At 44.5% G+C, this 27,564-nt stretch overlaps 1 long non-coding RNA gene across 1 annotated transcript; it reads left to right on the plus strand.

Moving 5' to 3' along the window:
• Window positions 1-2,280: 2,280 nt before the first annotated feature.
• LOC125706385 (uncharacterized) lies at window positions 2,281-25,674 on the plus strand. Its single transcript, XR_007381989.1, has 4 exons — window positions 2,281-2,648; window positions 17,046-17,217; window positions 18,554-18,647; window positions 25,573-25,674. It is a non-coding gene; the product is annotated as an uncharacterized LOC125706385 (long non-coding RNA).
• Window positions 25,675-27,564: the final 1,890 nt, after the last annotated feature.

Here is a 27,564-nt window from a genome sequence, read left to right on the forward strand (position 1 = left end):
AGCTCCAGGAAGAAACATTTGCACTCTGCTGTGTTCATTCGGGCTACGAACTATACTCACATCTGTGGTTTATTATAGGAGTAAAATTCTCATTCTTTAAACGCCAAAATCATTACTGTCAGGTCAGCTTAAGTGAAATGCCATGCAGTGCCGTAGGACAGGCACTTTCAACAACTGGACAGCTCCTCCACCCAAGCGGAGTCGAGGTTTTCAGGAATGGAACGTGGCACTCGACATGACAAGCTGATTTGCGAAATAAGCTCGCTGGCTTAGCTTTGTGTCGTCGTGGTTTATCAGTCTGCCACTTATTTCGCTGCCACGTCCCCCATAAAAGGATGGTAACTGGGCTAAAGCAATTACATTGATACACATAAGGCGGTTCAGTCCATCCACCGTGCTAATGCATAGATGTTCATTTGCGTCATTTGTCAGGAAGAGGCTTTGTTTTTATTATTTATTATTTTTTTCAGAATACTACATTATGCCGCCTTAATGGCCATAGTGCTGTAGTAATATTCCTATTTCTCTCCCCCCCCAGCCTCTCTCCCCGGTTATTTATCACAATCTAAGTCATACATTCTTGCACAAGAGAAATGGTGGTAGTTGACGGAGTTGCTTGTAAGCTGGATTGCCTTTGCCCCGTCCTTAGGGGGCGCCCTTGAGGTGATCAGTTAAGGTGCCTTTTCAGGTTAGTACGAATCAAGTCTTGCTGGTGCTAAATAGCCAGATTTTGAGTGACAGAGATGGCTGGCCGTACAGCCCTTCTCATCTCCTCAGTTAGGGGAGGCAGACTCCATCACTGATGCAATCTTCGCTTGCCAGCTGCGGGGGGTGGGGGGGGGGGGGCGTGGGGGGTCTGGGTAGGTAAGCATGGTGGTGGGGAGCGAGAGCATCAGTTCATCCACTCTGGAATCCGCAAACTAATACCCTTGTTAGCTCATGACAAGGAAGCCTGCTGGCTCGTGGGGAAGCTGCATTGGCAGAAATCAGGCTGAGACACCCTGCTGGCGTGTGAACAAAGTATCTGTGATAATGGCTTTAAATATATATATTTATATAGATGTGCCTTGTACAGGCTTTGAGTGAGTAGAACATTGGCGCATAAAACTGAGTTTCAATGTTGCCCATTTTACTCAGTCATTTACCTGATCAAATGCTCTTCTTTGCTAAGCTGCTTCCAAAAAATCTGCATCTTTAGAATCATGCCAAGATGTTATTCCTCGGTGAAGCATTTACTCAGTGATTTATTAATTATTTTATTCTTTATTTTACTGTTGTTACTAGATGAAACCGTGCCGTTTTATCCTTGTAGCTCATCCCTGTGATGGACATGCTTTACAGTATCTGTGCCATCAAGTTCTGTTTTATCTATAACTGGCCATGTGACGCTGGGAAATAAGAGCAGGAAGCTCCCGCTGTCCACAACGCCGCTGTTCCTCAGTGCGCTGTCTTGTGAAATTGCTCTGTTTATCATTTGCTTTCCATTACTCTTAGGAAAATACTGCAGCCTCTCTGCAGCTCCGTGGGCCCTAAGAAATCAGGCAGGCCACTTCGCTGTCAGCCACAGCGGCAAAGAGCAACCAGGTGAAACTGGGTCAATTAAAACTATAATAGCACCGAAAAGAGAAAATGATGTAACACCAAACTGTTTGGTTGCTGCACATCGGAATGTTGGGAGGGGGTGAGAAGGAATAGCCTGGAAAGTTTGGAATGAAGCTTTACGGAATATCTCGCACGCCATCCGAGTGTTGATAACTGGTAGCTGTCAGTGTAGCATTAACTCCTGAGGGGCCAGCTGCATGTGTCCCTGTGTCATTCGGGGGACGAATGCAGCTTGACAGGCAAAAGCTCCAGGAGCAAATGGATGGTAATCAATGCGGGGGACTCTGTGTAAATGCATTGTGCAAAACATGAATATATCAGATCGCATGTCTCATAAAACCTCTTGATGGTTAATCTCAAATTCTACTTAGTTGTACGGTATTTCGTTCAGGTCTTACACGCTGTTGTTTTGTACTGGTTAATGCTTCAGGTGTGAAATGTGTAAAAAAATAAATAAGGTATAATCAGGTCTTTATGTTACTATCTAGAACATAATTAGCTTGACTGGTCTGATACTGCTGACTAAACCAGCCAAGGTTGGAAGCTGTAATCAAATAATAAAAAACATTCGTATCATGTGTAGAGGTCGCGGCTTCTGTATGTTTTGTTCTCTGTTTACTGCTTTGTTGGTGATTGTACGTTTCACTGTTCATGTGACCTGTGCTGGTCTGTAGTTGACATGCACACGGTGGTCGTCTGTTCACCCTTGTTAGACCTGCACTCACCCCACTGTGTTAGCTTTTATTTACCTGATTTAATGTCGCTCCTGTGCACAGGGGTGATGCACGCTCCTGTTTATTGTTCTTGATGAGATGTATATTTCTCCTTTAAAACCTCAGTCGTTCTCCCCCTCTATCTCTGCCCTCCCCAACCCCATCTAATTCGAGGTGGGGGGGGGGTGGGGGGCAGTCCCAAGTACTGCGGCCGAAAACAGTATGAAATGCACCCGCTGTCCACATTGGAGAGAGCTGACAGGATTTCAAAGCGCGGAAATGGAAATCAGAAGCGGAGCCGGATGTGGCTGGACACACCGTCCCAAGGGAATGGTGAGTGTGTTTTCTGCTGGGCTGCTATTTCCATGCCAGGCCAGTTCCCGAAATGGCTCCCTCTATTTGTGTTTCATCTTCACTTTCCCCGATTTGCTTTTTTCAGGCTCTGTCCCTGACCTTTGTAAAGAGCAACCGCAGAAACACACAGATACATAGAGGCAGCATCCTTTAGTCCTGCTCCACTGCTGGAATATTTATCTTTATAACAGCAGTAGATGCAAACCTAAATACCACTGTCTTGCCTGGTCTTTCCTACCTTGTGCTTTCATGCTAATTAAGCAGAGATGTGTTGGAATACCTTGTCTTGGCATTAAAACTGCAAATTGCTCATTTTTTCCCCCCTAAGTTTATAGTGACGCCTTTGCAACATATTTTTGATATTTAAATCTAGTTTGATGCTGTCAGATGAGTTTTATTACACGTCCGTCACAAGCGGCCACTGACGGCTGATGGCTGACGCACAGCTCCAGTCTGTGCTGAAAGTGTAGCTTGTACATATACTAACACACAAGCACACGTTCATGCGTGTTCGTTTGCATACTCCAGTCATGCTTAACTGATGGCTTTATATTTAAGTATATTTAACATGTATGAAGGTTATTGTAGGATATGGTCGCATTTGCTCGTGTAAATATACAGCTTCAGAGAATTCATGTACTGTAGACATCAGTGACGCCTTTCCTAGTCTTCTGCTCAGTTTAAGCATGGCTGTGAAGCATTGCAGAGTTTGTCTTGGGCTCTCAAAGGAATCTGTAGCTAACTGTCCACACCTCGGTCTGTATTCTGCAGAGGTGGAAATTTCAGTAAAAATCCAGTCCAAGATTTTGCTTCAACCAACCATTTCAGTATAAAGAGTCACAGTCACTGAATACTCAGCTGCTTGGTTGAAGCAAAATCTTGGACTGGATTTTCACTTTCTGGGCCTGAAATTTCCACCTCTGATATTCTGATGGCTGAACTCCTAATAATTCGTATGACTGACTTTGCACTTCATTGTTTGGACTTTTTGAAACTGGGTCCAGATTAAATTGAAGAGTGACATTTTCCCATTGAAAATTCCTAGCAAACAAAATGCACATTTTGACTGGACCTAAATCAGGGGTGTGCAATCTTATCCATAAAGGGCCGGTGTGTAAGCTGGTTTTTGGGATAACCTTTAGGTCAGCTGTTCAAACCCAGGTGTGAGGTCTCTTCAGCAAATCAGTCCTCTAATTAGTAATCTAACTAGGGAGTTGCAACGAAAACCTGCACACACATCGGCCCTTTGCGGATAAGACTGGACACCCCTGACCTAAACTGAAAATAACATTCCCTGTAAATTTCTTAATTAGAAGAAGTACAAAACAATGTGAAGCTGTGGTATTTAGTCCGTAGAGGAGCCTACAGCATATGTAAGAGTTTATTATGCGGAAGAGGTTTTAGCGCCTTGACGGTGAACCACTGCGAGGAAGAGAACATGTTCAGGAGCAGATACTGATATGAAACCGGCCAACACTGTACTCTCACGCTATGGAGCACATTACCCCGATACATGATGGCTGTGCAGTGAAGCCGGCCAACACTGTACTCTCACGCTATGGAGCACATTACCCCGGTACATGATGGCTGTGCAATGAAGCCGGCCAACACTGTACTCTCATGCTATGGAGCACATTTACATGATGGCTGTGCAGTGAAGCCGGCCAACACTGTACTCTCATGCTATGGAGCACATTGCCCCGATACATGATGGCTGTGCAGTGAAGCCGGCCAACACTGTACTCTCACGCTATGGAGCACATTACCCCGATACATGATGGCTGTGCAGTGAAGCCGGCCAACACTGTACTCTCATGCTATGGAGCACATTTACATGATGGCTGTGCAGTGAAGCCGGCCAACACTGTACTCTCACGCTATGGAGCACATTACCCCGATACATGATGGCTGTGCAGTGAAGCCGGCCAACACTGTACTCTCACGCTATGGAGCACATTACCCCGATACATGATGGCTGTGCAGTGAAGCCGGCCAACACTGTACTCTCACGCTATGGAGCACATTACCCCGATACATGATGGCTGTGCAGTGAAGCCGGCCAACACTGTACTCTCACGCTATGGAGCACATTGCCCCGATACATGATGGCTGTGCAGTGAAGCCGGCCAACACTGTACTCTCACGCTATGGAGCACATTACCCCGATACATGATGGCTGTGCAGTGAAGCCGGCCAACACTGTACTCTCATGCTATGGAGCACATTTACATGATGGCTGTGCAGTGAAGCCGGCCAACACTGTACTCTCACGCTATGGAGCACATTACCCCGATACATGATGGCTGTGCAGTGAAGCCGGCCAACACTGTACTCTCATGCTATGGAGCACATTACCCCGATACATGATGGCTGCGCAGTGAAGCCGGCCAACACTGTACTCTCACGCTATGGAGCACATTGCCCTGATACATGATGGCTGTGCAGTGAAGCCGGCCAACACTGTACTCTCACACTATGGAGCACATTGCCCCGACACATGATGGCTGTGTAGTGTAGCCGGCCATCACTGTACTCTCGCGCTATGGAGCACATTACCCCGATACATGATGGCTGTGCAGTGAAGCCGACTAACACTGTACTCTCACGCTATGGAGCACATTTACATGATGGCTGTGCAGTGAAGCCGGCCAACACTGTACTTTCACGCTATGGAGCACATTACCCCGATATATGATGGCTGAGCAGTGAAGCCGGCCAACACTGTACTCTCACGCTATGGAGCACATTGCCCCGATACATGATGGCTGTGCAGTGTAGCCGGCCATCACTGTACTCTCGCGCTATGGAGCACATTACCCCGATACATGATGGCTGTGCAGTGAAGCCGACTAACACTGTACTCTCACGCTATGGAGCACATTTACATGATGGCTGTGCAGTGAAGCCGGCCAACACTGTACTCTCACGCTATGGAGCACATTACCCCGATACATGATGGCTGAGCAGTGAAGCCGGCCAACACTGTACTTTCACGCTATGGAGCACATTACCCCAATACATGATGGCTGTGCAGTGAAGCCGGCTAACACTGTACTCTCACGCTATGGAGCACATTTACATGATGGCTGTGCAGTGAAGTCGGCCATCACTGTACTCTCACGTTATGGAGCACATTACCCCGATTCATGATGGCTGTGCAGTGAAGCCGGCCAACACTGTACTTTCACGCTATGGAGCACATTTACATGATGGCTGTGCAGTGAAGCCGGGCCAACACTGTACTCTCACGCTATGGAGCACATTGCCCCGATACATGATGGCTGTGCAGTGAAGCCAGCCAGGCCGGGGACGGTGGCCAGTGCCTTTGCTGACTTGCAAATAGATCCAAAAATTAGCCTATTAGGCAAACATCTAAATGTCTTTCAACCAATCACGGCGCCCGCACTTCCTCCACTCACAGCTGCAGCCCAGTGTGCAGGATGTAATTACCGTGGCAGGGTGTCCACACTTTTTTGGGCTGACACACAGCATCCCTTCAAGGTGTTATATTGTATGAAATGTTGGCTTTTGGCTTCTTCACAAGTGTAATGATAGGAAATCTCCCCTTTCTGTTCTCTTCCAAGTCAGAAATGAACATCAGTTGAGTTGGGTACACCCACCCCACCTTATAAATCCACTATATGCTCTGTTATTTATCTATGCTCTCTTTAATCTTATTTATTTAATAGCTTTATTTTAATATTCTTCATAAATACATTCCTTTTAGCCAGGTGCTGTCCTTTTACATATTACCATCTCCAGCATAGTAATATCCAGTGTATTCCCCATTACTTCAGCTTTGGTTTTTTTAGGAGCTGCTGACTCACGCCAAAGGACTGGACACATGCATAGTAATCCACATTAACCCACATTAATCCACAGTAATCCACAGTAACAGCCGGTCTGCCCTTGCTCTCATGTCATGGTCCGCACAGATGGAACGGGAAGGAATCAGGATACAGCAGCCGTGTTTTATATTCTCGGCTGTTCTGGAGCTAATGCAGTGGCACTGCTCAAGTACTTCAAAGCTTTCCAAAGAAGGGGGACATTAACCAACAAACCATCCTCATTTTAACAAAATGGACAGAAAGACCACCGGCTGAACTAACAGCAGGTAATCTGGCTGGGGTTATCATTAGGTATTAGGTACATCGACACAGAGAAGGTACGTAAGGGAACTGTGCAGCCTATTGAATTAATGAAGGGAATAATTACTAAGCATCAAGAATTTCTACATATACCTCCTCCACATTACCTGCCCTGCCCTCCAGAGGGCAGTGTTGAGAGGTGGCGCACTGATTTGGCTTCACTTCAGCCACGTGAGCCAAGCATCGAGTCTTTTCAGAAGAGTGTCCAAACGTGGACTTGCAGAGTCCCCCCCCCCCCCCCCCAGCCTGTGTTGCCCCCCATTTCTTCTCTTTATCCCCCTTAAATGCGGCAGGTGTCCTGACCACGTTTTGCTGTGTCTTCATATTTGTGCCAATCATCACTTTATTTTAACATCGCCATCTGGGAATCCCTTAAGGGAGAGGCGCGTCCATAGTGCCGCAGCAGCATTGCCATTCGTCCGATGTCAATGCGTTGAGGACAAATTGAATATCATTGTCGCCGGAGAAATCCGAGGTCAGAGTGTGAGCATGGTTCGGCAGTGGAAAGCCCTAAAAACACCACCTAGTGACATGAAATCAGAATGATAGATGAAGTCCTCCAAAAGCGTGTCCATTAATGACCAATCACAGGTCACTTCCTGGGTGATGGGCATGTGGTAGGGCAGTCCAGCAGACAGTAACACAAAGGCAGCCAGTTCTTGCCTTTGACTGGACATCCTTTTCTTCGCTGTGACAAGTGGGCCTTGCAGTAGCACATGCCCGTAGCAGCAGGACTCCAGCTATGGAGTATAATTTCTTTGATTACATAAGGTGAGCTGACAGCTTGGTGAGGACTTAGCGTTCCCCTTAGTAACGCATCTGCAGTAAGTCAACGGAGAATCCGCCAGCTCAGCTCTTTAACTATCAACAGAAAATAGATACACTCGTGCGGCGTATACTAAGATGTATCCCACACTTCCTGCTGCAGCGTTCTCCCTCCATGGAAGGAATCCTTTGATATACAGATTTATACGCTGCACGAGTGTGCTGGCTTGTGTCGTCGCACTGAATGCCAGTGAGTGCTGAAATTTTTTCCGAATGTGATTATCTGAGGTTTGACCTGCAACCTTCGAGAGCCAACCTTTGTGCTCTGCACGGCTGCCAGCCGGACGGCTGACAAGACACGGGGAACAGAAAGAAAAACTATACAGGTCCTGGTGATGGGGGGGGGGGGGGCTGTGTCTACTTTTCCCTTTTGTAACACATTACACTGTCCCATTGTTTGAAAAATTGCAGCTTGTGCGAAACGCGATACCTTATCATCACAGAGTGACTTATTGCTAAGGCTAATAAAACACCACCGTTTTTTAGCCTATGTTCTTCTTATCATTTTGCTGAAGTGATTCAGCCACATGGTCCTCAGAGTTTTAATCTCTTTCAATTACGCTGTTCTTAATTTTCCATGAATGAATGGAGGAAAGTGAAGATATTCTGTACAGGAGTGGGATGGAATGCGAGGTGCGCCTGTCAGGGAATGGACGTCGGTTCAGATTTAGCTGCTGCAGAATAAGTTAATTAGACTTTACTTGTGCTATGTACTATTACGTGTGTATGAAAAAAACTAGGGTAACATCTGTAGCAGATGTTCAAAAGCATTTGCTGACCATTCTGTGAGCACTGGTGTTTAACATCTTAAATTCTCTAGTATGTGTATTAAAAAATGTCCACTCATTCCAGAAATAAGAACTGTTAGAAGGGTACAGATTGTTAGCTATTGACACCTACTGGTCTTCAGCATTTTCAGGGCTTGTAGCTGCAGGAAATACATTCCAAGAGTTTGGATTACAGCTTATCTGCCTGGGAGCTGCATAGACCTGTCAAACAACACAGCACATCTGCAAGGATTGCAATGATAAAACACCCATTTATTTTGCAGAAAATAAACGTGCAATTCATATGGTGAGCAAAGCCTAGCAGGATTTAGGAAGACATTCTAATTAATTATACAAAGCAGGTTTCCAGTGGCCCTGGCCTGCACACGGTGTAGTTCTCAGCACGGCAGAACGTCTGTGTTATGACAGCTGATCCTAAGTCTGTGGCAGGTTGGAGAGGATCAACCAAAGGGGGGGGGGGCACCCTGATGGATGAGCATGGCATAGAGCAACAGTTAAACTCATAAAAAACCACAATTCATAACTGGTTTAGTTCAATAAAAAAAAATTAAAAATCTGTGCGCTGGTTGCAATTTATTTTGAAGTTTTTTATTCACAAGTTCAAGATGAAACAAAGACAGGAGTAATTATCTTTCATATGTGCAGATATCTGACAGTTAAATACTGTAAAAGGTAATATTTGCGAGAACAGAGAGAATGGGATACTGCATGCTGGCCCATTCCAGCTCATCAGATTCCTCCATCTTCCCACCTAGCCTCTCGCACACTCGCTCAAATAATTATTGATCTCCTTTGAAGCAAATTGCCCCGTTTACCTTTCTCTGTCACGACAAAATTTCAACAAAATCTCACTTTCACAGCATGCTTTCTAGAGATATGGAGATTCTCAGCTGTGTGTGTACCTTTACTGAAAAGGCATTCAAATCATTGTGTACACTGGTTTAACTGGGGGTTCACTATGTCCACTGGTTTAACTGGGGATTGTAGGTGTTTTTAGTGCTCTGCTTTTTATATATGTTTGTTTGTTTTAGTCTTTATATTGATATTTTAACCACTTATAAAGCTAAATTTATGTGCTCAAGGTGTTTGCTCTTCCTAAAATTTTACCCGTGGGTCTGAACAACAGTAGATCATGAGCATGAAACTTGCGGCGTGTTTGCGGCACATTCACAGCCTGAACTAGTACCACGGTCCAGAGAAAAGCAGTCGGAGCGTGTTTTCACTCAGGTGAAGGTAGCCTTGACACCTCGACCGACTGGCTGACTGCATGGAGGCGCTGCCTGATGCACCCGAGTGTAGGGAAGGCCCAGCTCCAGGTGGGAAGAGATTAACTGGGGGGGGACGTCACTTTAGAAATTAACATGCTCGACAAACGTGTCACATCTCACCAGTAGCTGCCTGTGGAGCTGTGACTCTGTCAGAATAAGGAGCCTAAGCACAGCTTCGTCCTGCCCCACCGACTCACCTTCACCTGTAGGGGGCATCGTCTTATTGTCTTATGTTCTTCGTTGGTTGCATCTTTTTTGTGTCCACTTGAAATGATTGGTAAGTTATAATATGTTTGGTTTATTCCACTAACACTTATGCACTGCCAGTCAACGTTTGGACACACCAAGCCGCCTACAAAGTAAAGTGATAGCGTTGCATCACATGACCTGGTCACCTGACCTAAACACAGTAGGAATGGTTTTGGTGAAGTTTGACCAGAGAGTGAAGGAAAAGCGGCCAATGAGAGCTCAGCATTTGTGGGACCTCCTTCAGGACAGTTGGAAGATCATCCCAGGAGGCCACCTCATGGAACTGGTGTAGAGGAGACAGTAGGGTCAGCCAGTCCCAGGAGCAATTGGGGTTAAGGGCCTTGCTGAAGGGCCCAGTGGTGGCACCATGCTACTGACTATGGGATTTGAACCAACAACCTTCTGAATTGCAGCCCACAAAGCTGCCCCCCCCCCCCCCCAAACAAATTAGTATTTTCATAATTCCATGTTTGTTATTTTATAGTTTTTATGTCTATATAATTCTTCTAAAATGTGGGGAATAGTAGAAATAAACCCTTTTATGGATAGCTGTGTCCAAACATGACTGGTGCTGTATATATAAACTTTATTTTGGGTGCTATTTCTGCAGATATATCGATCTGGTTGAGCACTGAGGGTGTGGCCTATAGCTGTCAGGTGACTGGCTTTGTTCCATTTCATTTCTTTCACCTTCCCCTCCTTAGGCTAAATTGGACCAGTGTTCTGCTTCGCTTCACCTCCAGTTAACGGCCCGAAATCCTGACACCGTACCAGACCTGTTACAGCCCTAAGAGCTTTTTTCCTCCATGCCTCAAACAGCTGTTTGTTTGTTTTGTTTCCCCCCGATTTCTGTTGATGACACATTTTTTTCTGTTGCATGCCGTTATACTGAGTGTTTTGTCGGCCCCATCGCTGCCGATTCTTGTAACACAGCCCCAATTATCTGAGAAGGACATTATTTCCCTGTATATCTGTCCCCTATGCTTCAGTTATCCCCCATTTTATTCGTAATGGAGATGTTTTCAAGATGTCTTCAGCCCACATGCCTTTTGTTTCCCTAATGTAGGTTTAATATTTAAGCTCAATTTTACCAACTTCTCTATCCAAAAGAGATGTCGGCTGTAATTCCCTGGTCAGTCAAGAGTGGGCAGAGACTGACCAGGCATAATTGTGCCAAATGCGAAGAGGTTATTCTGGAGGAATTTAGTTCACCGGACTTTTTTCCGCAAAGGACTTGTTGAAGGAAGTTTGCTAAGAGAGCAGCCAAAATGCAGCATTTGTAACTATATGGCCCTTATTCTGTCACTATGGCAACCAAAGGCATTTGAAACACCTCAAAATGGCTGTGGGGAGGCAGTAAGACGTGACTGGTGTAGCTGGAGGTTTACGGGAGCCCCCCCTCACACCCTCGCCCCTCCAGCCACTGGCTTCCATTTGAATAATGCAGCCATGTTTAGATGAGGCACAGAAATCAAAGCATCAGGGTATGAAAAGAAGGAAAAATAATCCAGCTAAACCCATGGCAGGGCCTGTTATTAAAGCCCCCATTACTACCGCTGCCTCACCGGGTTTGCAGCTATTTATTTATTTCCTCACCCGCATAGGAAGTCCTCATCAATCCTTTCTGGCAGAGTCGCACCGTTGTCAGCCGCCCAAAGGCACCGTATCTAATGAATTGCTCTGCGTACCTCAGCCGTGTCCTACATGGCGGTCCGCGAACCTGAGGCATAGGCTGCGCGCGAAAGAAGCGAAACGCGACGAGAGCAGCCTGCGCCGCATGCATGCTTCTCCACGGCACTGTTTTCGAAGGGGAAGGCCTAGCAGGTTTGCCTGTTCAGGGCTCTACATGCTCTGCAGGCTCCTGTTGTAGTTAAATTGTGTATTTGAAACCCCCCCCCCCCCCCCTTCCAAAATTTGTTTGTGCCTGACCAAGCAGATTGTCAGGTAGTAAAATTACGAGTTTGAACCCCCATCAAAATTTGCTCCCACCTCTCTCGGTCAGCAAGATCTACCAGTCTATCTATAGGTTTGGCTATAGGCCTGGTGCCTTGGGCCCTGAAAATGGTCCAGGATTTGGCATCTCATTACGTCTCATGGAAATAGTGCACTCGGAAGAGATCCCATCGAAACACCATGTTCACTTGTCAGCTGCATAAAAATGCCAAACTGCCCTCCTACCCACTAGACGGTAAGAAGCAGATCCCCAGCCTGAATCAAAAAATCAGCCGATTTAATGCCACCAGCAAATGTCTTTGTGTCTCCTGTCATCAAAGCACATTCAGAATGAGGGATGCATAGAATTTAGACAAATGCAGGCCTGACTATAATGTGGTGATTGTGTAAATTACACACCAGAGATCTCTTCTTTTAATGTCTGTCTGTGCACATTAAATATGTCCTGACAGTTTTAGCCGGAGGAGTTGTGCACGGTGGCCTTGTTCAATTAGAGATTTTATAATTTCTCCTGCTGCTGATGCCCTGTGACAAAGTGTCATCAGGCAGGGAAATAGCAACCACCGTTTTTACTTCATGGCGGAGACGAGGAGGGAAACCCTGACTGAATGCTCGTTGGGGGCCAAGGCACCTGTGCATGCTGGGAAACATGCGACATTTCTGAGCTGACCAATTTCTAATGACATCATTAAGTGGCACAACAACATGTCATCAAGCTGAGAGGAAATAACTTTTGTTGCTATAAAATGCTGGGTTTGTTTTCCAGGTAAAATACAGAAAAAATATTTTGTGCTTTTTTTTTTTTAGTATAAATCTATTTTGTTCTGACAAGCACATTGCTGTGTGGCTATCTATTCCTCTGTGTGAGTCTATCTTCGGTAAACACCCACTCCCTGTCCCTGAACATGCAGATGTACGGTTCTGTGGGCAGACAGGTCAGCCAGGCTGTTTTGTCCAGTCTGACTGAAATTCTCTAATAGGCTTTTGAGGTGCGGCTGGAGATGTAACAGACACACTTCTCCCTGTATAATCTCCTCCCCTTCTGCCTTTTTAAACACAGAAATGAAGTTTTCTCATAAAATAATTATAATCATCATCTTGGTCATTTTATTGGAAATGGCCAATTGAATTTACATATTACTAAACTGAAGACAATCTGGTTTTTATTATTTTATCGCATAGTAATAAATGAAATCCAGGAGGCCTCAAGAATTCGTAATTGTTGTCATTTGTGATGATCTTTTTCTACATTAAAACGGTGCTATTTAACTTTGCTTAAGTAGCGATGCCCAGGTGTACCGGTCATCATTTTTATCTGTCTTATGAGTTTTGCATTTGCAGTCGGGGCGCGATGAAGGCTGGACGAGGCTCAGCCGTTTGCCCGGCATCACAGTCCTGCCGTGACCCCTGCAGGGCTTGTCATTCAGCCGTCTATTCTGCCAAAATGGCGACTGTGCTGGGAATCCTCTCACTGAGTGCACGGATATGGCTGGCGCTGAGCTCCATTCCCACTACCCTGACTGGGATAAGTGCTTAGAAGGTAGCTGGTGCATCATGGGTTACACCGCAGCTGTGGTGGGTCTTGGTCACATGTCACAGCAGCTGTCTTTTATTACATCAGATCACTCGAGAGTGAACTCCACCTTCACAGCATATGAGCGGTGTGGAGGACTGCTCAGTCATTTTGGGATCATTTATTTCAGCTGGAGGAAATGATCATTTGACTCAGCCGTGAGATTGATAACTTGTAGATCTTCTGTTTATCGGCAGAAGGAAAGCACAACTGTAATAAAATGGATTTTATTGACACAAAACAATGCAATAATAATGACTACGGAATAATACTAAGGGCCTGACAGATACTATAATGAATACTCTGAATGGATAATGATGTGAATGACTAGCAGGACAGTAAAATAAAGGAAGATAAGTATATGCTTAAATGGAAAACATAGTAATTAAAAACGATGTAAAATGAGTGTGGAAGCTACTGTAGGTAGATGGTGGGTTGATAATGTGGTACTGCAAGGTAGCTTGTAACTGAATAGTGCTGTCTAACATTATCAGTTACACGCATGAAATATCGATGCACAGAAAGTGAGTACATACACAAATACTGGTTGCCACTGGAAGAGAGCTTTGATTAGTGATGTTTATGTCTCGCACAGCTGGGTGATCAGACCGGAGTTGTCTTCTACTGGCAACTTGGAGGCAGCAGAAAAGCACAGATTTCTCAAACACAAAGCACTGGGGAATGTTGGACTCCCGTTGTGCGAGGAAGGTCTTCACCAAAACACGTAGCAGGTGGAGCTGTGATGTTGCAGAGAAGGTCCACAGAGGTAGAACTCACAGCTGGAGGAGCTGTGAAGATCAGGCAGTAATTGCCAGTGCTAAGGCCCTGGATGGCTCAGCCGCTGGGGGGATTAAATTTTTCTTGCAGTGTTCTACAGATCAGCTTCTTAACTTTTCTAAGAGTGAGTAAGGTATTTTTTTTTGACAGTATAACCTGACAGCAGATTTACCTGCTACAAAATCACCTACCTCATAGAGGTGGAAAACGAACAAGCTGTGTTCATCTGAAGCATCCTTTATAACCGTTAAGACTGCTGTGATTGGCCAGTCTTATGCGAAATGCGCACAAAGTGAGCCCCCCCCTCCTTCCCCATGGGGAGCTTGTTAGTATATACAGTCAGAAGCCTCTTGAGGCTTCTATCTGGACACTATATGCATTAAGCCTCTTTCAGAATAACCCTAACCTTGTATTGAACGCACAATGTCTAACCCTGCCAGTAAATGAGTGAACCATCAGTATTGCATTCATTTATATGTCTGTAACATATCTTACATGAATTATTTCAGAACAATTATTTCTGAAATAGAAGTTAGAGTGTGCTATGATTTAACATCCATCTTGAGATACCATACAATGAAGACTTAGACCTTACCTTTGTTTGAGTCAAGGGCTTGTCATTAACTAGCTATTTGATAGGTCCTAAGGCAGGGGTAGGGAACCTGATCCATGGAGAGCCGGTGCCGGTGCGGGTTTTTGGGATGACCTCTCAGTCAGCCAATAATAAAGCAGCGATTCTCAACTCCAGTCCTTGGAATCCACTGTTATTGGCTGATTGAGAGGTCATCCCAAAAACCTGCACCCACTCCGGCTCTCCATGGATTAGGTTCCCTACCCCTGTCCTAAGGGATTTATTACCATCACAGTCCCTGTCTTAGGTAAATAATTCCTCCTGGGTGACAAGGCTTAACAACCAGGAAGGTGTAACCTTCCAAATGCGACCTGCTGGGTGTCTCAATTCCCGCCTTGTACAAAGGGTCTAGTGTTGCTTCATTCTCCATACTGGTGGATATTTGCATGAGGGGTGTGTGAGAGGCGACCTCCCTTGCTGTGTCTACCACATGACCCTGTTCAGGATGGATGAATAACCCTGGACTGCAAAGCGTGTCCTTCTTAAATCATTTGCTAACATAGTCTGCTTCGAACCTTATTGCAAAACTTAGCATGAATTTTTTGGTTATATAAAAGATTTTGGATTCCGGAGGATACACATTTAATTATATTGTTTTCCATATACATTTATTTCTTATCTTTAACCAAATCATCATTCAGTGCCCTGCTTAATAATGCGGCTGCATATTTTACAAGAACACTAGGATTTATGGGAAACCAAACCAAAGATATAAATCGGAAACCTTCTGGCTTATGAGTGAGGGCAGTTAATCTCTGTACTACCTGGTATGTCTGACAGAAATGGGCTCTTTCCATTAGATTTCAGTGTAACTGCTATGGGGAAGTAAGGCTGTATTGCTAGACAGTATTGCTTGCATATGAGACTGTGCTTGTAAATGAATTTTACTACCCCTGCCTGGCTGCCGTTTCGTTAGAAACACTCGCCATTAGATGTTCCTGGAGTGGAATGTGGTCTCACTGCAATCTGCAGTGTCTTTGTTTACTATGTATGAGTATGAGGCATGGTCATCGTTTTGTATTAGTGCCTTTTATTTTCTACAGTTTTGTGCAGTTATGACATTGGAATGAAATAAATCATTGGTTCTGCAGACTTTTACATTTGTATAGCATGCTGGGAAAGTTATTCAGACAGTTCCCATAGCAACTCAATGACACGTAACGTACATTTTCTTATTAAAATAAAATAAAATAAAATTAATTAACCTTGCAGAATAGTCCAATGACATTCAAAACCCAGACTATGATAAAGAAGACTTTTAAAAAATATATTATTTGTTTAACTTTTTTGATATTTACTGTACGAAACGCAGTGAGAAGCAGTGAACTTAGACAGAAACTGAAGTATTTCTTCGTATTACCAACAATAATCATTTATATGAACCATGTTTAATCCCATGTTTGGGTTGCGTAGACTTGAGGTCTAGATTTCTTTGGGGCGTGCACATCTTTTTAGCATTTTGCAGCATAGTTTCACAAACAGCCAACAGTTATTTGCTCCCCGTACACTTTAAAGACGTTCTGTGCCAGCAAGCTCCGGTCTCGCTCCATGTCCGTCTCTGCAGGAGAAGGTGGCGTCTCAGTGGGATGCTTTTGTCACCAGTTCTCATCACAGTTAGAGGGGCTTTGAAACAAACGGTTCAGTCATACAATACCTGCAAACCGATCTTGTGGATGAGTCCTCTGTGTCCATCTGTTACCAGTCCTGGTGCACGGTAATGTGCAAAGCGGATGAAGGGCACTTTCTAAAACACCCTAAAGCAGTGTTTCCCAGTCCAGTCCTTGGGGACCCGCAGACGGTCCACATTTTTGCTCCCTCCCATCTCCCAGGGCAAAAACGTGGACTGTCCGCAGAACCGCAGTGTTGGGAAACACTGCCTTAAAACGACAGAAAACTTGATTGGAGTCTGCAGTTCAATTTAAGGCCACTTCTAGAACGCTGCCCTTCACCGCGGCCCTGGGTCACGCTGGTGTCCGGTTAAACGGGTTCTTTTTCCGATTCCGTAATTTCCACGTCACGAGAGCTTGCGCGTGCCTGTGTGTCCCAAGGCCTTGTTCTGCTGTCATCCTCTAAATGGCCGTCTAAATTGTTCTGCTATGTCTCCCCATTTTTTTCCAGTGTTCCTACTGCAAAATATAGATAAGAAGTTTTGTTTAATTTCTAGTTTGACAGGTAGTGGCTCGCGCATCCCTGTAGGAGCTGTCATCTTGGCGGGGGAAAAAAGCGAGGAGCCGAGCGGCTTGCTAAGAGACGTCCGATGGAGGAGATATGAGGCTCCTGAACACATACGTGGAAAAGTACAAGTACCGAAGGGCCGCAGTCGACGGCCATAATTGGTAAGTATTGATTGTACCTGCCCTGTGTGGATAGGAGAGTGCTTCTCAGGGGTTATCTGTGATGAGGCGCATGTGAGGAGAGGGAGGGAGGGTCACGTACGCCAGAGACAGTGGGGGAGGGGGGGCGGGCCGAGGGGCTGTGGGGGACTCCCTCTCCTGTATGACGGCCTTTTCGAGACCCCTGGATTAATTTCTCATTCTTACGATCAAATGACGATCAAATAACACCCCCTCCCCCCCCCAACATATTATCACATACAGTAGCTACTGCACTGGGGGTGTTGGACCACTGAAAGATCCAACAGCCCCATGCCCTCCCTGCATTGGGCTCTCGCCGAACTCATGGAACCGGCCTATCAGAACACAAGCATGATAGTCTCTGATATTTCTGATAAGTAGCTTCCATGTTTTGTAATGGACTCAACTGGAGAAAGCCTTGCATTACTCTTACAGTTTTTTATTCCCTGAATTTAGGATTTGTTTTTGTAGATTTTGTGCATTTCATCATGTAAAGGAAGTTTAGTGCTTGCATTGGTGTGCCTGGTCTATGGTGTAGCTCTGTGCTCTTCCAGAAGGGGGCGATGTAATCATACTTCTCAGTACGTTTTGTATTATTCTTATTTTGTCACACAGACTGATTTAGGTCTCATAGGTTGTCTGATGCCAATCAAACAAACTCAGATGTAAGCTACCAACTTTGCCGGCATAAATTTAGTCAAACATATTTTTAAACGGGCATACTTAAAAATAAATGTTTTATTTTTTGTAAACACTCGACTGAAGGAGCTTAATGAGGACTTGCTTCTTGGATTTATTACCTTCTAAAGTGATCTGCTGGGGAATAACACAGTATAAAAAAGTATTTTTTTCCCTTATTCTCATTCTAGGATTATGTCTGAAGTAGATCTCTTTATTTTGCTAGTGAAGATTAACATGATTACTTGTTTTCAATTACCATCCATCCATCCACGCGTCTTCAAGCCGCTTATCATGGTCAGGGTCGTGGGGGACAGAGCCTACCCCAAGCACTACAAGGGTACATCCAATGCAGGGATATACGTACTTCTGTTCAGTCTTTCTTAACTTAACTATTTTTATAACCATTAAGTGACTGGTTAGAGAAAAACCTGCCTGTATCATACTGTATGTGTATTTTCAGCCATGGAATGTTCTCTGTTCTCTTTTGGTATATTTACTTTGTTAGTTGGGTGTTTCTCTGTTGGCGCATGCGGACAGGTCAGTGGATGGATGGAAGGTGTTCTGTTTTGGCCATTTTACTTTGCAGTTAAGTCTAGTTTATTGAGAATCAAACTGGTCATTTTCTCTTCATCGGCAGTCTGTTTCAGGAATATAAGCAGGAGGATGCATCCGTCAAGGAATTGAAGAAACACACAACAAGACCCAAGACCTTGCATGAATCAGAATGCGAGGTGTGTCTTGCATGCTGGATATTATTCATATTTTACAGCAGTTGTTCTATTTTGTTTACTACCATGGAGGGAAGTTCTGGGAGTAATCTTTTTTTCTATTTGATTTTGATGGTGAGTAACTTTGGCCCCCAGTGGAATTTCAACGCAAAGTTTGATATTTGAAATGAAAATGAAGCTGGAGGAAAGACCCCTGCAACACACAAAGTGTGTCTCGCAGACTCGCGAGGGGCGGGATGGAGGTGCAGTTACTCAAAAGGCCTCCCGCAAGTGTTGTTTATTGAAACCCAACCTTGTATCAAAACATAATTAGCAAGGATTAACGGAGAGGCAGACCTTTTCCATTATCCCTTAAGAGCATCCGAATCTCACAGAGATTTTAATTACGGTCAGCCGCTGAAGTCCCGGGTCCTCCCCAAAGCCTTTGATCTTCAAAGGCCTTCTGTGTTGTGAGGAAGGAAAAAAACACAGCTGGGCATGTCTTGGTGTCTCTTGGCGGTACCCATGCCTGTATGATGTCGAAGGCTGCAGTAGCGCCCCCTGTGGTCTGGCACAAGAAGTAGAATAGTACCTATTCTTAGCAATTTTAAGAGTGATCTCTGATTATTGGGTTAGTTACCTTTTCAAGGGTGCTACATAAAGGAGTCTTTCTTTAATGGGATTCGATCCGTCATCCTTTTTTCCGATTACAAGCCATGAGCTTTACCTCATCCTACCAGGTTATTAAGAACAGCTAAGGTGGGGAACTCTCACCTCCTTGACTCGAGTTGATTACTGATTGCATCGCTAAGGGGTAGCTGATTGATGACCTGTGATCCTGGGCTTTTGACTCACTCAGGTTGCCTCTGCGGTAAAAAGCTTCGCAGCATATTTCTTGTCTCTTATCATATGACTCCAGTTGGAAGCAGCTGGTGGGTTGCCAGAGTGGAGGTGGGGTCAGTCAGGCGCAGCTCGCAATAGGTATCTCTCCTGAATCTAACCGTTATACCAAATTAACAGTGTCACAGATTTAACAAAGGTTAGGTCCGGTCTATGCCAGCATCTGTTTTACCGAGTCACTGTGCTGGTATTTTTGAAAGGGATTAATGTGCACAGGGGCCTCCTAACCCTAGCCAAGCGGAAGATCCTCATTCTGCACATTGTTCAAATCCATCTTCTTCCTTTTTGCCATTTTCCTCTACATGCATCTTGAATGAAACTAAATGAATTAATTCATTTAAAAAAAATGTACAACTATAGTTATTAAAATGCAGAGTTATGAGTGACAGTTGAAGTCGACATCTGTTTCCACATAGATAATTTGTGCCGTGAATGATGCAGTCTGAAGAGTAAGTAATCCCATCGTGGCAGCTGGAGATTCCAATCGCTCTAATCCGGAGTTAATGGCACAAATCACTGCACTACAGCCAGCACGCTATTCCCCTGTTTCCTCAAATTAGCTGTTCCGTAGTTCCACATGTCACTCTAACTTGCACGTTCCCTCACTGTCATAACAGAGCTCAAAGAGATCCGTACCTTAGGGCAGCTCGACACGGAGGCGGGTGCGAGGAATGGTTTTATTTGGGTTCAGGACCATTGAAATGCTCGGGGAATGGGATCAGAATTGTCGATCAGGCCAATGTGGAAAGAGTGTAAGAGCAAACAACTACTGTTTTGTCGAAGTGGAAGAATGAAACAGTCTTGTGTAAGCTGCTGCGAAAGCATGGAGGTTGGGGATGGCCAAAGCCAAAGTAGATTTAGTGATGACACCATGTCACTCCAACCTACCCTTCTGAGGAAGCCACACCCTCTCAACACTTTTCAATGCAGAGTGAAAAGAGTGCCATCACAGGACATAGTGCAGAGCGACTGGGGTTCCTGCCCTAAATGCTTACTGCTTCAAAGGGTCCTGCTGTTGGACCTTTGAAGGACAGCATTAATTTCACGTTTCAGTAAAAATGTAAGGAACGATAATGGTATTGAATGAAGAGTGAAGAGAGTGTCATCACAGGACATAGTGCAGAGCGACTGGGGTTCCTGCCCTAAATGCTTACTGCTTCAAAGGGTCCTGCTGTTGGACCTTTGAAGGACAGCATTAATTTCACGTTTCAGTAAAAATGTAAGGAACGATAATGGTATTGAATGAAGAGTGAAGAGAGTGTCATCACAGGACATGGTGCAGAGCGACTGGGGTTCCTGCCCTAAACGCTCACAGCTTCATGGAGTTCTGCTGTTGGACCTTTTAAGGACAGCATTAATTTCATGTTTCAGTAAAAATGTAAGGAACGATAATGGTATCGTTGAATGAAGATGTCCATTGTACAACTACAAGCAGCTATTCATGATTTTGCAGCAATTTCAAAAACAGGCATGATGTAATTAGCACAAACGGCTTCTGATAACATAAATTAAATAAAAAGAAAGCTCTGTAATTTTATTCTTATTTGTAATTTTCCCATGGTATTTACTGATCTCATGGTTTGGGTATAGAAAAGGTATGACATGCAAAAATGTTTAAAAAATCCTGCATAATTGCTAGAAAATGAAAGCAGGATTTAATAAGACAACTGGGTTAGTGTATCCTTTGGCCAACATATGGTGATAAGCCTGAAGTAGACGTGTGTTGCTCCTTTCCACACATCCAAGGACGCTGCCCTTAAACTGGTTTATCTGGAATAATTAGTGCTGGGAGAGATTATACTTTCTGGTGGTATAGTTTGTCCATCTCACTATCAACACAGACTTCTTATCGCTTTCGTCCTAATTTAGATATGAGTAGTTTCACTTTTCTTAAGTAGACTTTCATTCAAACTGAGTGCTTTTAATTAATTCGAAACGTTAATGTATGTCTAATAGAAACGCAATACATACAATTTAGGGGTGTGTATTATCAGGGGAGTAATGAAAAACGTATTTGAATCACATCCTATCTTACAATACAGCTCAAATTTTGGAGAAAATTGGCAAAGAAATGATAAAGGCCAATCGATTCATGCATCACATCAATACATATACCACATTCTTCATGTCAATATCTGACCATCAGCTTTGCTAACCTAAAGTTTAAGATGGTTTTTAAGTACTCCTTAAATATGGTGACTTCTTTTGAAAATATTTTGCGTAAAACTAGGACAAGAATATGTTAAATAGATCTGAATAAAATATAATCAAATCTGAATCGAATTATAAAATGATTGCTCAAACAGTGCTGGAATTTATCAGATCATTATATGTTCAGTTATATCTTTTTTGTGTGATATTGTAGATCCTGTATATCAGTGTATATGCAGATATGCCCCTAGTGTTCCGGTTTATGCTTTATGCACATTCATTTGCTTGTCCATTGATGTGGCCTGTATCTTCACCCTAAGACAAAGGCTGCCTGATGAGGCTTGGATAGATTGATGAATCTAAATTTATCTATTGTTGACAATGCTGTATAAAAAAAGAAAACGTGTTTGAGCTGATAGATACAGACCGCGTGTGTGAATTTATTTAAGATAGAGGCTGGGAGGCTCACGGCACGGGCTTGCTGTGTGATAAAAACACACTGTTCATGCAGATGAAAGCTGGCCAGGCCTGAGATTGCCTTTCTGTTTTGTGTGTCATGCCTGAAAGCCGTCTCCTGCACACCGGGGAGGGTGTTCAGGCACGCGTTAACTCCGACACAGAGCACGGCAGTTTAGGGAGGCAAAATCACTTTCCTTGGGTGCAAACCCAGAACCAGAAGGATTATTAATTGATTTCCACAACATTTTCCTCAGCTCCCTGAGGTAAACCTGTCCCCCAGGCCTAAATCTGTCACGCTCTGAAATCATAATGATATTGTGTTTCCTTTCCCATTGAGCTCAGCCGTGTTTCTCTGTACACACGTCAGAACGCAGCTTAGATGGTGTGATTGTCAGTTAGCGAAGCCTTCTGTAGTGGTGCTCTGTCACAAGACCTTGGGCTGCTGACATTTAGGAAATGAGAGGAATGAGGGGATGCTACGAGGGCTATGTTTGGGCTTAGACTTGGCTTGCAGTGGCTGAGAATTATGCCGAAAAGCGCTGCTTCTCAGTATTTCCCAGTGGGATTAAATAAGCATGCAGTTCCAACTGAGTGAAAGATTCAGTAATACCCATGCCGCGCATACAGTACAGTGGTGCTCCTTCGTATTGTTGTAGTTGCTTAGCGGGATCCTTCATCTGAAATAACTTAGCGCGCAGTATTGCTTAGGTTAAGTGCTTTGCTGAAGTAAAGCAATGGAAAGACTCTCCTGGGAAATGAACCAGCAACGTTTGGGTTACAGCCTCTGGTCCTTATCTGCTGCATAGCAGAGGTCAGTGTGAGGCAGAGCACTGCATAGATCACTGGGGATTACTGCTGTATTGGAAGGTCCAGTGATGGTCAGGCCCACATGTTACTCCCGAATACATTACTGATCAGCATATGCAGTCGGTACCAAACGAAGCTTTTCTCTCCTGCTCGTACCTGGACTCCTAGCAGCTGTGCATAGCTGTGTAGCCTGGTTGCCAAGTTCTGCGCGCGCCGTTTGGGCTCTGCGGCGCTGGCTCGCAGGAAGAAGCACCAGCCGGCTGCTGAAGTGGCCGACACGAAGCAGATGACATGGGATCGGTGTGTTTCTGAGAGACCCAGTCATCGGGTCCAGGCCGTATCCTCCCTCGTTTCTAAAGTCCCTGAAACCTGCAAGTTCTTAACTTTTTTGAACACTAGGGATGCTATTTTTGTAATCCTGTTCATCGGGTTCAGGGGTAGCTTTGTTGTATTGGTGCAACCACATTTGTACAATGACAAGAGAAATCCGTCATCCTTGAAAAACACATCCTTGATGTTTCTTCTTATAAATGCTCGGTGTGGGAGTTGTTTTGTGCCTAATTAGAAATAAGTAGTTGCAGTTTTTGCACCGAGCAATTTTCATTTTTTTTAGGTGGAATGTTTACTGTTTTCAGAAAGAATGCATTTGAATGTACCGTGAAAGGTCATAATAAAATAAAATAAAAACTTGGAAAGGGTACTATATAAAAGACAGACGCCTAGTTCTTCTTCCCTTAATCCTGAGAATGCTTAATGGTAGCGAAGGCACATTGGGGGCATGGGCTCAAAGCCGTGTCACCGTTCTTCACTGCCTGCCGTTAAAGTGTCACTGTTTTGTCTGGCGACCTTGCAGATCCTGTGCAGCAGTGACCCCCTAGTATTCTGGGAAGTGCACGTCCTGACACCACTAACTCAGACCTGCGACCGTCCTGACACACATCGTCTCAGGGTTACCATGATGCTGCTGCTGCTGCTGCCCCCACTGGCAGCAAGGAGGACAGCGGCTACATTAATTTTCAATTGTTCACTGCGATTACAATTACAGTTGATAATGATATCAGACCTCATTACATTTCATGAATAATTAATCAGTACAGTAGGAATTTACTAAGGTAAAATAACAGTAATACTCATCAGCCTTATTATTATTTATGACAACATTATATGTAGCAAATATTATATTTAAATAATTATAGCACAAATGCAAATAAGAAATAACTAGGAATTGGGAAGTTTATTGCAATGATTATAATAAATCTTGATAATATCCATCTTCCAATTACTTTTGCTGACTGATGCAGGGGAATTGGAAGGGCCAGGCCCTAAACCAATTACAGTTATATAAAATTGATGAAGCAGACTATGAATATCTCAGTTGTTTCTGTATTTAACATGTTTATAATTTAATTTATTAATGTTCTTCACACACTTTTTTTGTGCCTGTTCGGCTGAAAAATGGCAGTGGTCCCTAAATGGCCACAGCGCTTACAAAAGGGAAGGGACTGCATGCGATAGTTTTTTCAGGCACAGAGAATTCATTATCAGAAGATAAGAAGTGAAAAGGTCCATGGCAGAGGGGCTGAAAGCAGACATGTAATTGGCAGACAGTGAGTGAAATGTTTATCTTCCTGACAACCCATTGGGCACCCGCTCAGGCTTTGGGAGGAGAAAGCAGAGATGTATATAAACAATAGTGGACTTCAGCCAATAAAACCATGTCAACTCAAATATTATTGGTACCCTTCGTGAACATGGGTCACATGATTGTATAAAAAAATAAAATATCCTACTCAAGCACTTGTGGACGCTCTATACCTTGATTTGGGCACAATTTTTTAAGACACAAATTTTATTCAGTAGTACAATTTCTGAAAGGCAAATTAGAGGTTAAAAAATTATTGGTACCAAATGTCTGTCATTGAATTATATCCTTAGTTGGCGTCAGTCTCTTTTTTAACCATAAAACTAATATTACAAGAAAATTGCAAAATTTGTTTTAATGAGCTGTACACTTGCCTTTTACAACATGCTTATCATGCCAAAGATCATTGATATGTGCCAGCAAAGGGCATCAGAATTACTGAGCTTAAATCGTTTGGCAATAATCTGTATTGCATCCGTTATTATATCTGCTGAATTTCTGATCTCCTGTGTCCTAAAGTATCCACCTTATCCTTTGATGTGTTTGGCTCTAATTTGAGGCGATTGGACGAGCAGAGAAAGAAAGGCCTGCGTCCCTTTTTCCAGTTTCTTAGAAGCAGCATCTATTTGCCCAGTCCCTGGGGGCACACATCTGCCAGAGTGGGATGGAACGGCGGGAGGGATCAGTGACAGCACCCTCGCCGCTCTGACATTAGACGTGCTCACACCCCCCCAGCACTGCCCATCGGGGCTGGTGTGACGGGACCATCTCCCACTCGCAGGCGCCTTAATCGAATTATAGCTTGGCTCATTTTCGTCAGGCTCCCAGCTGCAGCTAAAACGGGCGACGGCTCTGGACTCTGGAAGATTATCCACTGGTCCGCCTCCTGCCGACAGGGCGAGATGCTCGACGTCGGGAGGTATTTTACAGCGAAGGAGACAACGGGCAGGAGAATGAAACGCTTTGTCTGTTCATCCTTTTCTTCTTTAGAGTTCCTCTTTGCACAGGAGGTGAGTCTCCACTACAAACAGGACGGCAAGTCATCCAACACCTATAGTAACGATCCATCTACAGTAGGACCACCATAAAGCTGTAGAGAAGCACTGTGACTGTCGGGCACTGCCTAGGCCACCTCGGGGTGCTGTAAGGTATGTGCTGTCACAGCTCCTTTTCTGTGTGCCCCCTCACCCCCACCCCGCAACACCTCCAACTGCTTTGCTGATTCCTGCTAACAGCGATTCTTCACATTTGAGTTAGCTGATGGCCCCGGGGAAGCAGCAGGTCCCGATATCCCAGATGCTATCCGCTTCCATCAGGTCCGTCAGCTAGCCGGTGTGGTGGTGGTGGGGGGGGGTGACGTTGGGAGTCTGGGGATGGGTGGGGGTGGTGTAGTGTGGTGTGGCGTGGCGTGTGTCCCGGAAAAGAGCAGCCTTCCAGACACCAGGCCTGCTCCTAATCGCATTGCCCCGCTAATGACGTGCATGCAGTGTGTCTCACACTGGGGCCTGTGCGCTTAATTCCGACATGAGGTGCTCTTATTTTTCCTGGCCTGTGCAGCCGCACTCCATCCCTCTAAAAGATGTATATCAGTAGTGACAGTGAGCCCCTGCCTCCGGCGCTACTTTTCTGAGTGAACAAACAAGAAAAGGAACCCAATTAGCCACCAGCTATTTTATTTATTTATTTGTGTTTCTGGTCACGGCTCTTTCTTTGTCGTTACGTGTAGAGCGTCGGGAGGAGGGACTGATGAGCTAGTGCCGAGAAACCAGAGAAATGTCACACAAACAGCTTCAGCTACAGTTTTTTGTTTTTTTTTTTGCAAAACAATAACATTACGTAATAATAAGTAACGAAATATTTAACGAAATACTGAGCAGGAAGAAGGGGAGGAAAAGCCCGAGTGTCATCAAAAGGCAGACAAGTGTGGAAAGCGGGGTTATTTTGCGTTTCCTTGACGCCCTTCTAGAAAAACTCCTTTTAAGCCAGCCAGTGCTGGGGTCTAATTGCATGTGAGCTGGGGACGGAGCTGCTTCGCTGGTCTCTGCCCCTTAATAGTGCCGCTGCTCGCTGTAATTAATGGGAAGCCTGAGGAAATTTACCCTCGGTTACGATGCAGTCGTCGCAGAGATGCACACGTAGAATGAGCTAAAAACATATAGACCCGCCCTCCCGGCAGCCGGAAAGAAGGGAAATGGATAGAAATGAATCATGTCCATGCCTAGTTCCATTGTTATACTGACTTGTAGCCACCCCCACTTTCCACATCTTCATAATTGAAATTTAATAAATGTCGTCAATCCACTGTGTAAGGGAAAAACAATTAGCTATGTCCCCTAATACATTGCAAGTGTTGTTTGTTCATTTTTCCGAAAGGGAAACCGTACTGGAGGTTAAGGGAAAGGGGCATGTGTGCATTTCTGCCCCAGACGGAAGCATCAGAGGCCATCGCTCTCCCGATTATCACAACCTAACGATAACGGAAACTTTCTGTGCCCTTGTCTCCTATGAGCTGTGTTTCTGTTCAGTTGTTCTTATGTCCGACTGTCAGACTTCGATTTGCAAATGGAGCAGGAGACGTCGTCAGAGCTAACATGCTAACAGTGAATTAGCACCGGACTGGACCTGAATACCTAATAAAATGCAGGTGTTCAATGCAAAGGAGAGCATGAGTGCTGATTAGGATGATCTTCTGCAAGGTCTGATATGCAGCATAGTCTTGCCATTTAAGTTCATGTCTTCACTGTGGCACTCTGGACAAAGTAGAGTGATACATTTAACATGCTGTATTGTTTTTTTTTTTTTTTAAATAATAAAACACATTTTCAAGACACTGTCTTAGCTACAACATATAAACCCAAACAAAAAAATTTTCTTTCATTCATTCATTCATTCATTCATTCATTCATTCATTCATTCACCCATCCATCCATCCATCCATCCATCCATCTTCTAGCCATTTTTCCCATCAGAATTTGGGGCTTA

Source organism: Brienomyrus brachyistius, chromosome 13 (genome assembly GCF_023856365.1).
Source record: "Brienomyrus brachyistius isolate T26 chromosome 13, BBRACH_0.4, whole genome shotgun sequence".
Taxonomy (NCBI): domain Eukaryota; kingdom Metazoa; phylum Chordata; class Actinopteri; order Osteoglossiformes; family Mormyridae; genus Brienomyrus; species Brienomyrus brachyistius.